General features: G+C 37.3%; 1 long non-coding RNA gene across 2 annotated transcripts; it reads left to right on the top strand.

Annotated features, from left to right (window-relative positions):
• Window positions 1-287: 287 nt before the first annotated feature.
• Window positions 288-12956, top strand: LOC119869291. 2 transcript variants are annotated; one of them, XR_005369932.1, is made up of 3 exons: window positions 288-404; window positions 8214-8382; window positions 12830-12956. It is a non-coding gene; the product is annotated as an uncharacterized LOC119869291 (long non-coding RNA). The 2 variants fall into 2 exon arrangements; XR_005369931.1 differs by lacking the exon at window positions 8214-8382 and having other exon boundaries at window positions 298-404.
• Window positions 12957-13373: the final 417 nt, after the last annotated feature.

Below are 13373 nucleotides of genomic sequence, written 5' to 3'. Positions count from 1 at the left end.
TCTTGGGTAAACACCGAGGAGTGGGATGGCTGAATCATGCAGTCCCATTGTGTTTGCCGGACTTTACGTTCCCACTATCAGCTGGTGACAGTTCCAATTACTCCGCGTTCTTGTCAACACTTGATAGAGTCAATATTTCTAATTTTAGACATCCCACCGGTGATATCACATTTTAGTGTTGTCATTCCCTTAATAATAACCATGTTGAGTATCTCTCCATACGCTTATTTTCAACCCACACATCTTTGGTGACAAGTCTGGTCAAATCATTTGCCCCATCTTTTCTGTTGTCGTTCTTGCTGGCTGCTTATAGCAAATGTAGTAGCTCTCAGTTCTGCAGTCAGAAGCCCAGCACGGCTCAGCGGGGTTCTCAGCTCAAGGTCTCACTTGATGGAAGTGAAGGGGTAAGAACAGCTGGGCTCTCATCTTGAGGGTCTGGAGAAGAATCCACTCCCCAGCTCATTCAGGTGTTGGGAGTAAGTTGTAGGACTCAGGTCCACATTTCCCTGCCTCTCAGCATTAAGAGGCTGCCCACCTTCCTTCTCACAAATTCCCCTTCATTTGCAAATTAGCAACAGTGTTTAGAGTCCTTCCATGCTTCAAATCTTTTTTTTTTTTTTTTTTTTTGGCCCATTTAAAAAAATGCATTCTTCTTATTATTAAATTTTGAGAGTTCTTTATTTAAAACGCAAGTCTTTTATTAGCTACATAATTTGCGAACATTTTCTTTTAGCCTTTGGTTTGTGTTTTCACTCTTCATGATTTCTTTCAAAGAGCAAACATTTCTTAACTTTGAGTAAGTCCAGCTGATCTTTTATTTTATCCTGTTTTTGATGTTGTCTCTAAGAAATGTTTGCCTAATCCAAGGTTACAAAGACTTTCTCCTGCTTTTCTCTAGAAGCATTATAGTTTTGGGTTTTAGAGTTAGATCTATAAACCATTATGACTTAGTTTTTATTTATGGGATGAAGTATTGCTTAAAGTTCTCTCTCTCTCTCTCTGTCCTTGGATATTTAATTGTTCCATCATGACTTGCTAAAAATGTCTGTTTTCTCCATTGAATTGCCTTTTCGTCTTTATCGATTGACTTTTATATGTAAGTGATTTCTGGATATATATATGTTCTGCCGATGGATTCCATTGTCTATTTTTATGTTATAATCAACTGCCTTGATTACTGAGTCTTTATAAATCTTGAAGTTGAGTATTGTAATTTTTATGAATTTGTCTTTATTTTTCAAAGCTGTTCTCTTCCTCTATTTAATTGCAATATCTTTTATTGTATTTCCTCTTCCTCTCCTAAGCCCCTATCATTTGACTCTTATTTTCTTTCACTTATTCTTGATTTACCTATTTCTTAGGTATATTTATTTTTTTCCTTAGGTATATTTATATGTAAGTATGTGATTATGCATATGTGGGTATTTAGGTCTAAAAAAATGTGATTGTGTCTGTTATTTGAGTGAGTTCTTCGTATTAGACGTAGAGTGAACATTTATGGCCTAAGGTATCAGTTAGTAAAATGGGCAGGGTAGGATGAAGATATGCAGGTGTCACCCCTTCTAAGCAATATCCTTAAAATATCTGTTCAACTTGTATTTCTCTTTATGTTCAAAATGAGAAAATTATACACATTGAAAATAACACAATACTTTAGCTGGAATTATTTCTGAGATCTGTACTGTCATTTGGACAGCACTAATCACTAACATTCACAAAAGGTAAGCGATCTTAATGTATATATTTACAAGTTTTTTCTAGCATTTTCAGTTTCTCTTCTCCTCAGCCACCCCCCCAACCTCCCACTCCGTTTCATGAGTTCACACCAGCAAAACATTCCCCATGCTTCTGTGGTTCCTGTTCTATCATTAAGTTTTATTTTTGTGATGTTGCAGGACAAGACAGCATCTTTGAAAATATCTTACGATGTTTTCTTTTTAAGATTTTATTTATTTATTCATGAGAGACAGAGAAGGGGAGGCAGATGGAGAAGCAAGCTCCTTGTGAAGCAGGGAGCCTGATGTGTGACTCGATCCCAGGACCATGGGATCATTACCTGAGCCAAAGGCAGATGCTTAACCGACTGAACCACTCATGTACCTCTTATAATGTTTAAACTTTAGTCGTAGATCACTGGTTGTCAGCAAATAGCATATATCACGTGCTGTAATCAATTTTAACATTTCAGCTGACAGCAACTACAGTCCTCAGTCTTAGGGTTAGTGGCCTGGCCAATTATTGCCCCACGCCACCTACGTACAGAAATATGCTACATAAACACTCGGTGGAGACAGGTTGATTCTGACCCAAAGTAAGTTTTGAGTTGTAATTCAAGGGATCAGTCATCTTTACATATATGAAAAGAGCCAAATATGAATTGTATTTCCAATTTATTTGAGTTATGATTTTATATTCCCAATGGATCAGAGTACTGGGCACTCACCTGGTTGACCCTTCCTTTAACTTGGCTGTAGGTACAGGTGTCAATCCCTTGCCCAAATAATACAGCTTAAAGCCATCAGGCATGATGGCTGCTCACAGGTATGCCTGTATATTTGAATACAATGTTTTTCTTAATCTCCTCCCTATCGCCCTTATTGTCTCTCTTACCCACAGCCAAAATAAGTAGGGTTTCTGATGTAGAGACAGAGGAAAAAAGGTGTTTATATTTGTTGAGCACCAACCACGTACCTACTGGTACTATACCAAGTATTCCAAATATACTATATTTAATTCCCACAATAGTCTGGCCAAATGAATAATATTACTGTCTTTTTACAAATGACAAAACTAAGGGTAACAGTGTTAAGTAACTTGTGATAGATGGCAGTGACTGCCATCAGTGACTGATGACCAGGATACTGTACCATTTCTGTCTCGTTCCAAAAGCCTTGTATGTTAGATCTTATATAGTGTTCATCTTGTTAACAATACTGAGAACATCTTCAAAATCAAGTGACTTTTAGATTCTCTCTTTCTTTAAGTCTTTCATAAAATGATGAAGGAACAGCTTTTGGGAGGACTTCAAAGTGTCTTCCTTTTTGCTCTGGTGAGATATTTGTGAGACAATGGAAGCAAAGGAGATAGACTCATGGGTCATCCAAGCAAAATCATGTTTAGGTTTTGCATAAATAAAAACGGAGGCAAAGTCCAGGGGGCTACTGAATTTTGGCAGGATATGAAGAATTTGGAATATAAAAGATAGAGATACTAAAGATAGTAAGTTCCTGCCAAGAACACCAAGAATCTAAGATTCAGGCAGGGAACGAACTATCTCCCACTGTTGGAAATTTTTATCTCCCAATCTAGTTTTGAGAGCCAAGCAAGGGGATGCCACTCTGCACAGATAGACATCAAGACACATCAAGGAATACCTTTTAAAAATCACTTTGTAGATAGGGAAAAATTAGCCTTTTAACCTGAGGCCAGATGTAGAGATAAAAGAACACAATATATACACAAAGATATACATATTCTATTTCCTATCTCTTCATCTTATTCAAAATACCTCTTAAAAATCATGTTGTATAACAGAAACACCAGATAACAAAGAAGTAAAAATTGGCTATCCATCTCTGGAAAGCATTCAGAGATTCTGGAAACAATTATTCAATAAAAACAACTCAAAAATTTCTTAATAATATGTATAGATACTCTTAAAGAATTCTAGAACTGTATAACATTAAATAAAGGATTATTCATTAAAAGTGATGCTGGGAGTGATTGCCAGGGACAGGGGGCAGAGGGGAGGGCTAGGGAGCTCCTGTTCAATGGGTATAGAGTCAGTCCTACAAGGTGAAAAAGTTCTAGAGATTGGCTGTACAAGAATGTGCATAGAGGGGCACCTGGGTGGCTCAGCCAGTTAAGCATCTGCCTTCATCTCAGGTCGTGATCTCAGGGTCCTGGGATTGAGCCCCAGGTCAGGCTCACTGCTCAGGGGGACTCTGCTTCTCCCTCTCGCTCTGTCCTTCCCCCACTCATGCTCTCTCTCTCTCTCAAATAAATATATAAAATTTTTAAAAAAATGTGCCTAGAGTTAGCAACACTGTACTGTACACTTAACAGATTGTTAAGAGGGTAGATTTCATATTATGTGGTTATTTTTTACTTATAATTTTTTTAAATTGATTCTAGGAAATCAACTTTAAGTGGTAATTATTGAATACTTGCGGAATACCCTCTCTTATGCCGTCTCAGATTGTCAGATACCATTCAGATTAAGAACTATTATTCATTTATGTGTATTTTAAAATTACCCTATTAAATATATTTCTGAAATACACATTATGGTACATTTCTGTAACACGGACACTTATTTCAATAAGCTGAGTGTTGGTAAAATAATTTCAGCAAAGTAGGAGCCTATATTTAGAGGTAGATTGTCCTGCTGGCTATTTTTCTAATGGATATAAGCAGGAAATAATATGAAAATATAGTTAAAATCAAAGCATTTGCCTGAATATCAACAAAATAGATTTTCCACCAAAGCATTTTCTTAGGGGAAGTGATTTCCCAGCTCAGATCACTCAGTGGAGCTAAAATATTAAAGATAGTACCTTTTTAGGAAAAGAGTCAATAAAAATGATTTCCACTTCCTATTTCACTGATTGCCATGTATTATTAACTTGTAATGCACAGAAATCTAAGTGGCTACTTGGCTCCTTATGCTTCTCCCGTGTCATATAAAGACAAAGTCTTTGGAATGACAAGCCAGTAAGAACAGGTAAATGGTGTATCACCTTGCCACTGCCTTGAAATTTCTAGTTCCAAATCCAAAACTTTTTTCTTTGAAATCTCATATAATGTCAGTATTACTGACAGCATTGAAAACCATCTTTAGAATCTAAGAGTAATCAGGAATTGACTTTCAGGACTGGAAAGAATATATCTTATCTTCCTGCTGAGATCTTGGGTTCAGAAATTTGCATTTTCAGGGACAGAGCTGATCCATGGATCAGCTTTGCCTCCTAATAGAGATTTGTTTTTACACTTGATACTAAAATGCAGTACACATTTTCAGGCATTCAGCATTGTCACAAAAATGATCTATATTAAGGTCATTGCAGAATCACAGGGCCCCAGATTCACTCACAGGGAATAGCATCAAGAGTCTCAAGGTGTATAATAAAGACTTTCCAAAATTCATTTGATATATACATCCACCTAAAATAAATCAATAAAACCTTGCATAATATTTTAATACAAAATTTAGGGATCCCTGAGTGGTGCAGCTGTTTGGCGCCTGCCTTTGGCCCAGGGCGCGATCCTGGAGACCCGGGATCGAATCCCACGTCGGGCTCCCGGTGCATCGAGCCTGCTTCTCCCTCTGCCTGTGTCTCTGCCTCTCTCTCTCTTCTGTGTGACTATCATAAATAAATAAAAATTTAAAAAAAATACAAAATTTACCCATGACTATCAGGTCAAACGTCATCATAGTTAAATTAGATGTCACCAATATATTGGACCTATAAATTAAAATTCTAATAAATAATTTCCATACCAACAATCCCATAAAATGCACTTAAAAATCATGCCATGCCATGGCACTATTTTTAAATTGTTCAGCCTATGTCTTCGTAAGCTCCACTCAGCTATAATCACAAACGCCTTTTCATTCAGATTCAACTTCAACCCAAAACAGAAACTATTCTCACCATGGCAGAAAATAGATCTGCACCATCAGCAAGTGGAAGGGACCTGGGGTCCACATGCTTCCTGTTTGTCTCCCACCATTTGCCTACTGAATCAATGCTTTCCCCCACACTGCTCTTGTGTTGGCTGAATCTATGTATATATCTCCAGACATCTGCTTCGGTTTTCTCTCATCATTTCAAAACCCATCTGGATAGAGAGCTTTTTTGCTGCACCCAAGCCCACTTGGCTGGGGCCCTGACATCCTGCCTAGTTTTGACAGGCTTGTCAATGGAGCCTGAACTCTGTTACCTGGACCCTCCTGTTACTCAAGGAGGCTCTGCTATACGTCACTTGAAACCACAGTTCCATCCATCTCTTGACTTCTAGTATAGTCGGATGCCTATGGACGCCTTTGGCTGTGTTCCCACCAAGCAGGTTAAATCTCCTCAGATAGCCATACCTACTGGAATCAAGCCCAAGTTTATCCAGCATCTCTGGACTCTGTATGTTGGACCACAACAGAGTCCCCTCATCAAGTAGCCCAACAGCTGGGGTAGTTTTTTGTTCCACAGTAACCACTTTTTCACCACCTTCAATCTTGTGCTACTTGGGTCCTGGTATACCTCGCTTGTTTACATGTTCCCCTTCAGGATTCTGTCCAGGCTCACAAATTTGGTGTGGTATTCTCAACTGATGCACGTGGCAGCTATAGAATGTCGTGGAATATTAAACGATTTATTTCTTTTAAATTTGCACCTGTAGATCTGGTAATAAAATGTGATACTGGCTCTTTACATTGGCATCTACGTGGACCCTGAATGGTAGGGTTATTGATTGACCATTATAAATAATCGATTATTATAAATAAACATTTTAACATACAAATTTACAAACATTTATATACATTATTTATAATAATCAATTAATAACCCTATTTACTAAGATTAATTTATTTTATTATTTTTTAAGGTTTTATTTATTTATTCATGAGAGACACAGAGAGAGAGAGGCAGAGACATAGGCAGAGGGAGAAGCAGGCTCCACACAGGGAGCCCGACGTGGGACTCGATCCTGGGACTCCAGGATCACGCCCTAGGCCAAAGGCAGACCCTCAACCACTGAGCCACCCAGGCATCCCTAATAAGATTAATTTAAATAATTTTGGTTTAAAGTATTTTTATTTACTAATTATAATTTATATTTTTCCTTAGAATGAATATTTTAGAACAATTATCATTTAGTTTGAAACTGAAAGTGTTTGTTTTTTACATAAATTCTTATTTTTGATGAAAATACATTTAAATGTTGCGCTTTGAATATAATTGCATATTATTATTTAAATCATTGCTGTTATCAGAAAACTATATAAAAATCTCGATTTCAAAAACATAATGAATGTACTGAGAGGAACATAAGAAAATAGATTTTATGAAAACCTAGAATAATGTATGCATTATGGTTGAACATATCAAGACTTCTCAAGAGATCACTAGCCCATCAACTGAACACCCAACATGAGCAATAGTAATTAAATTTGTTCAGCTTTGGTCTTTTGCCAAATTAAGTTATATGAAAAAACCTAGCTGTATACTTATTTTCTGATTTTTTTGTTATGAAAGTATATTTGTCACAATAGAAGGAAAGAACCATTTGCTCGATTTAAAAGGTAGATGGTATGTAGGCTTCCATTTATGCTCTTGCCTTGGGCTCTGAAAAAAATCAAGGGTAGGCCTACGAGCTAAACATTAATGTGTACTTAAAAATAGAGTAATAGAACATTGACCTAATTTATCTTCAGTTAAGTTGTTTTTATTTGCCTGTTTGTGTTGGTGGAGGTGAAAGTGGGAGTCTACTTTCTAGTCTAGTGTTTACACGAGGCTCTGATTACTGATGTGAGAGGAATTTTGAGCCATTTTCTAAACAATGTCATAGAAATACTCATTTGTTTTGCTTGATTTTTCTGTAGAATACAGTATCTCATATGAGAAGATGATTTCTCTTTCTGAGTAGGTTTCCTACCCTTGAAGCAAAGAAATGCTGTGATTTGTCAGGATGTGATGCAGGTGGAGGGGTTATGTGTGTGTCATAATCTGTGTATCCTCATTTCTTGGCAGCTTTGTTGTCCAGTAGAGAAAAAACTTAAAGAACAGCTGAAATCTGTTTCTTATCATCATATTTTCCAGAGAATGGAGCAAGTCCTCTTGTCATCTGTTGGCTCAGTATCCATTTATGCCGTTTGTTCTGTAAGATTTCCCTTGAGATAAAAACGTTGAAAGACAGCTTCATTCCTTGCGAGCTCCAGTCCTTTGCATAACACCTGCCCCATATATGCACATCACTCCAGTAGGATTGTTAAGTCGTCCAGTTCTCAAACGATCTGGTTTAAAATTTTAATTTGTAAAATAAAAATACCGTCTTTAAATCCTTTCGCCATATACCCATACTATCACCTGACTATCATACCCATCTGGTTACTCTGCTTTTCCTGCATATTCTGTATAAATCTGGTGCTTATAAACTATGGGAATGGTGTATGCAAAACATATATTTTCAGAAGATGGTGTTCATGTCTCGCGCAGGGCACTTTTGAATGAACAATCCTACACCAAGGCAAGTCATTATGAGGGGAGACAGAAGATTGGGAGAGAAGGACTTTCCATTGAGTGGATGGTAGGACTGTGAGCCGTGCCATGTTCCTTGCTCCAGGATGAAGTAGTAGCTCCAGGATTCTGGCTGCATTCCCAATTGGTCAGTGGTATGCCTCCCTAAATTCTGCAGTTTTGATTACATTCACTGTTCTCACGGACTTCCTGTCAGGAAGGGTTGTGGGGATGTGCCAGTTAAAACAGCTGTTGCATCTGATGTGTGAGAAGCTGTGATCAGGAGAGCAAAGAGGCTTTCCTAGACATTGCCAATATAGAAGTTAGAGAGTTGCCAAACAAACAAACAAATCACATTCTTTTGAAGTATTCCCAACTCCTGCTCATTTGTTTTAATATATTCCTACACCCTACCACAATTTGTTTATTAATTTTCAAAAGACAGGGGTGCCTAGCAGGTTCAGGCAGTGGAGCATGTGACTTTTGATCTCAGGGTTGTAAGTTCCAGCCTTACGTTGGGTGTAGAGATGACTTAAACTCTTAAAAAAAAAAAAAAAAAAAAGACAACCTGTTTATACTTATTTTGAGCTTTTCAGGTTTCCCAGACATTCCAATTAGAACACGCAGATGGGCTCCTCTTGGTGACTACACTAAAGACTGATTGCTTTGGCAAGTTGTATTGTGTAGATAAAAACAACCTCAACAGCCATCCAGTGGACGCTCTTTGTTAGCATGATGCTTCCACCTAATATGTAGCTCCTGCTTTTAGGAACATACAAAAACTTGCTCCCTGATAGGCATTTTGATCACAAAGCAATCTTTACCTTTTTCTTTAAACAGTAAGATGATCTGTTTATTCATTCCTTTTCTAGGCAGTGAAGAAATGAGAATTTTCTTCTCCCCCACTGTTAAGCTAGACATATTGTTTGACCCTCTCTTTTACTTCCACATTGAGCATAAATATTTTTAAAAATTTGAACAGCTTGAAAATATCCAAATAGCTTGAAAAAAAACCCAGATTTTTACTCCTCTTGTTATGGTTACAGGCAAATTCTCGAAATAGTGCTGGCACCCAGTGGTTGCATAGTAAGTACTTGCTGGACTGAATTATTGCACCCTTTCCCTGCATTTATCTCCGCAAGAGAATGTCTAAAATAAAGTATCACTTTGAACATTGATTTTTTTAATTTAAGAAACTTGTTTTATAAATTCCAACTTAATAGCATATTATGTTAAATTGTTAACTATTAGAAAATTATGAGTACATACAACAGAGAGAAATATGCTATAGTTATTTATACACACAGCATTCCTATTTTTACACTTTTTTTCAGTTACTAAAATGGAACTATAAACCAGAGGGCAACACATTTTTTTTTTCTCTACCACCAGATGCATGTAATGAAAATGTTGCTCACAAAGAGGACATTTGTTATTTCATATGTGACTATCAAGAAACAGATGGAGAGTGATTATGTGGTCCTTGTCCTGCTGACTTAAAGCAAATAAATATTAATCTTTATTCTCTGAGTTTTGATTAATAGACAGTGATGACTTAGAATGAGTAAGGTGCGGCTGCAGAAAGGTATGATTATCATCAATATAAAATGATGTTGAGTGATTAAGCCCCTTTAGTTCTGTTACAGAAATCATGGTGGAAGTAATTGGACCACAGCTTAGTGTACAGTGAAGAATCTGTATGAGATATCCAAAAGTTTTTGTATGAAGTAGAAAAATTCATTACATTATTCAATCTATAATGTACTTAGGGAAGTTTTATTCAGTTCTCTATAGTTACAGGATGCTGGGCATATATAAATCAGTAAGATGCAGCAGAGTTCCTAATATTAAATAACATGAAAAAGAAGTGGCTCTCATTACCCTTCTGGTATTTTGCCTTGGATGGCATAGCTTAAGCCAAGTTTCTAAGAACAAAGGTACTTGGTCAATAGTTGTTCAACAGGTGACTAGTACACAGAAGTTAGGGTGACCCTCTTCAGGAGGGTTAATAAGATTAATAGAAATTCATGACTTTTGCCCTTTGGCATCTAATCTCTTGGTCCTCTTACTCTTCTGTTACAATTTGTCATTCTCTCCTTCTCTCATAGGCAGATTTCTTTCCCCTTCTAATGGTTTACTACGTTGGGCATAAATCACTCTTCCCTCTCCTCTCTCTCTCTCCTATGCAATTTTAGTAGATTTGAATCTTAGTCCCACAAATAAGGTGAATAAGGAACATCACATTGTTTAATTAACTTAAATAAGAAATCTAACCAGAGTCCTATCTCACCAGGTTGTTTGTAGAGGAAAACTCAATCATTTGGTGGGGAACTACTCTATTTCCTACGGCTTTCTTGAGCATCCTGTGGTTCGTGTGGCTGAATAAAATGGAAGAAGAGTCCTTCATGCTCAGCCTATCCTGGTTGCTGCAGATAATTCTCATTGTCTAAGCCCAAATGAGCCCTTGAGAGGTAGCAGCCTTTCTGCCATACTTGGGGCTTCAAGAGTGTCACTGATGTCAAAATCTCAGGGCCAAGTGTTCAGCCTTCCAGGGTCTGCTAAGCATTTTTTTTTAAAAGATCTTGCCACTTCTTTCAGGTACCAGGAGGGAATGGGTTGAAAGTGACTGAGAATCCCTGCTAATCCGATGAACCTTTAATCTTAGATACCAAACATATTTTCATCTATGAGTTTAGACAGAAAGATGTAGTCTTCAGATAGTTTAACTGTGTACCACAAAGTCCTCTTAAGGCAAGGGAGCCCAAAAGCCCTGGATAACTTCTTAGATCTAGGAGGGGCCTAGAAAATTATAAAGAACAAAATGTAAGACAATATTTCATAATTATTTTGTTTCTCTCTGAGGACCTAACCCTCTGCTTCTTCTGGTTTCTTTTTCTTTCTTTCTTTTAACATAATAATGGAATGCTTGTGAGGGGCCAGCCTCACAGAAGTCCTGAGAGGTCAATAGTATTAATCCCATGTGAGAGTTGAAGAAACTGGAGGGTAGAAAAGATAAATTAAGTAGCAGAGCTGAAAACTATGTGTGCTTATCAGTTCCAAAGGAAGTATAGTTTAAATGGAGAGAAATGTCCAACGTGGAACTAGAACTCCTGTACTGTTGCCCAAGTGTCTACAAAGTCAGTCGGTGATCTTGACAAAGGTGCTTAACCTCTTAGATCCCTAGTTTCTTATCAATAAATTGAACTACTTGCTACTTGGATATTAAATGAGAGGATGGATGATAACCTGGTTGGCAGTCCTGCACAGATACAAAACCCTTAGAGCATTCTATGACATTATGGCTCCACATGTCACACGTCCAAGGTGATCAGTATTTGTGGTGACTAGTCAGCCCATGAGATGATTGAGATATTCCCAGGAATTCAGGAAAAGAGAATCTCTATGTTGAATAATAGGGATCTGATTCCAAGTGGGGAGGGAGATTAGGCTTACCCAGAAAGTAAGAGGCTCCCCTGAAAGATCAAAATTTATGATAATTCTTAGCAAAGTACGCAGAGCATTAAAAATCATATTCAGTGATCCCAAGCTCTTAAAGTTGTATGAGATAGTTCTAAGCATGACTGAATCAGGAAATTAAGAAATTAACAGAGACCAAGTGAAGAGTCATCTATGGAGGATCTATGTACATTAATTTCAAATTTAGAAATCTAAGCATCTTGACAGAGCGAGTTATAGACTACAAATGAGAATAGAAAGGAAGGATGTGTTTGACTAAAGACAAAAGAAAACACAAAAAAATTAAGGCCCCGAATTGAAGAAAGAACTTGAAAACCTGTAATATTTTCTATTTTCACTATTTCTAGCATGTTCCAGTCACAGCACTGGTATACTTGAAGGTAAATGTCAGATGCTCATTAATGTGCCTCTTATTCCCTTTGCATTCAGTCCAATTGAGAAATTATAGACACTAGTCAAAAATACATTAAACAAGAATTTTTTTACTAGTAATAATAATTGATCATTTTTATTGAGTATTTGCTAAGTGCTTTACAGGAATTAATTAATCTCCTAATAATGATTTGAGGTATGCTCTATTAATATCTGTATTTCACAGATAAGGAAACAGAGAGACACAGACAGAGAAAAGTAATGAAACAGAATGAAACAGAGACCTGTGGTAAGTGGCAGACCAGTATTTGAAACTAAGAAGTCCATTAAGGAGGGCATGTGATGAGATGAGCACTGAGTGTTTATTATATGTTGGTAAATTGAATCTAAATAAAATTAAAAAAACGACAACAACAACTAAGAAGTCCAGCTTCAGAACATGGCAATTAACTAGTCTGCTCTGAAGGTAGATTGGAGAATTTAACTTAGCCTCGAAGTCAGAGACAACTCCTAATATAACAGCCCACACAGAGATCCTTGGATCCACACTTGGTAAATGTGAGCTTATGGAACATCATACGGAGAATGATTACCTGTCACAAACCCCATCAAGCACCAAGAGGCCAAGAGGCCAAAAACTTGAGAAAGGACTGGAGTTTCCCTCAACTCTCTGTTGTGTGCCATTTTGAACCAAGGCTTTTAAAAATAGGTTTTGTCCATATATATTATCTTTCCTTTTTTTCTAGTGGGATGCAGATACTCCCAGCGAGGGGACAGCAGAGCCCTAGATGAAATGATCTCAGTCTCTGAATGATGCGTGGAGGAAAGGTATTCACCAACCACGAAATACCTGCCTTGGACTGCTACTGGGAGGCAAGTCTTTACACATATTAGGGGCCCCTTTGGTTGTGTTTAGCCTCACCCTAACTGAAATGGAGGAGTAGAGAGAGAGGGTCATAGGTGTACCCCAAGTTTTAACACGCTATCTTGGCTTAGTAGGTGAACATGGAGCAATAGATGTCAGATTCTCTTCTTTTCTCCAATTATATAAATTGCTTCTCATCCTATGGGGACAGCCAGTGAGGAGAGTGAAAAAAAAAAAAAAAAAGAGCAGAAAGCCTTAATTCAATCTAAAAGGCAGAAGTTTCTATTTTGAGACAGAAAAGTGAGGAGGGTGAGAAAATTGTTTTCCCCGTTCTGTAGGTATTATTGTCCTTGTTTGAGAGATGAGAAAATTGGGGTGCAAGGAGGTTAAGTAATTTGTCTACATTTGCTTCTATTTATACTTTT

The sequence above is a fragment of the Canis lupus genome, chromosome 15, assembly GCF_011100685.1.
Source record: "Canis lupus familiaris isolate Mischka breed German Shepherd chromosome 15, alternate assembly UU_Cfam_GSD_1.0, whole genome shotgun sequence".
Classification (NCBI taxonomy): domain Eukaryota; kingdom Metazoa; phylum Chordata; class Mammalia; order Carnivora; family Canidae; genus Canis; species Canis lupus.
The sequence above is the reverse complement of the archived record's forward strand: the minus strand, read 5'-3'. Positions and strand labels throughout refer to the sequence as shown.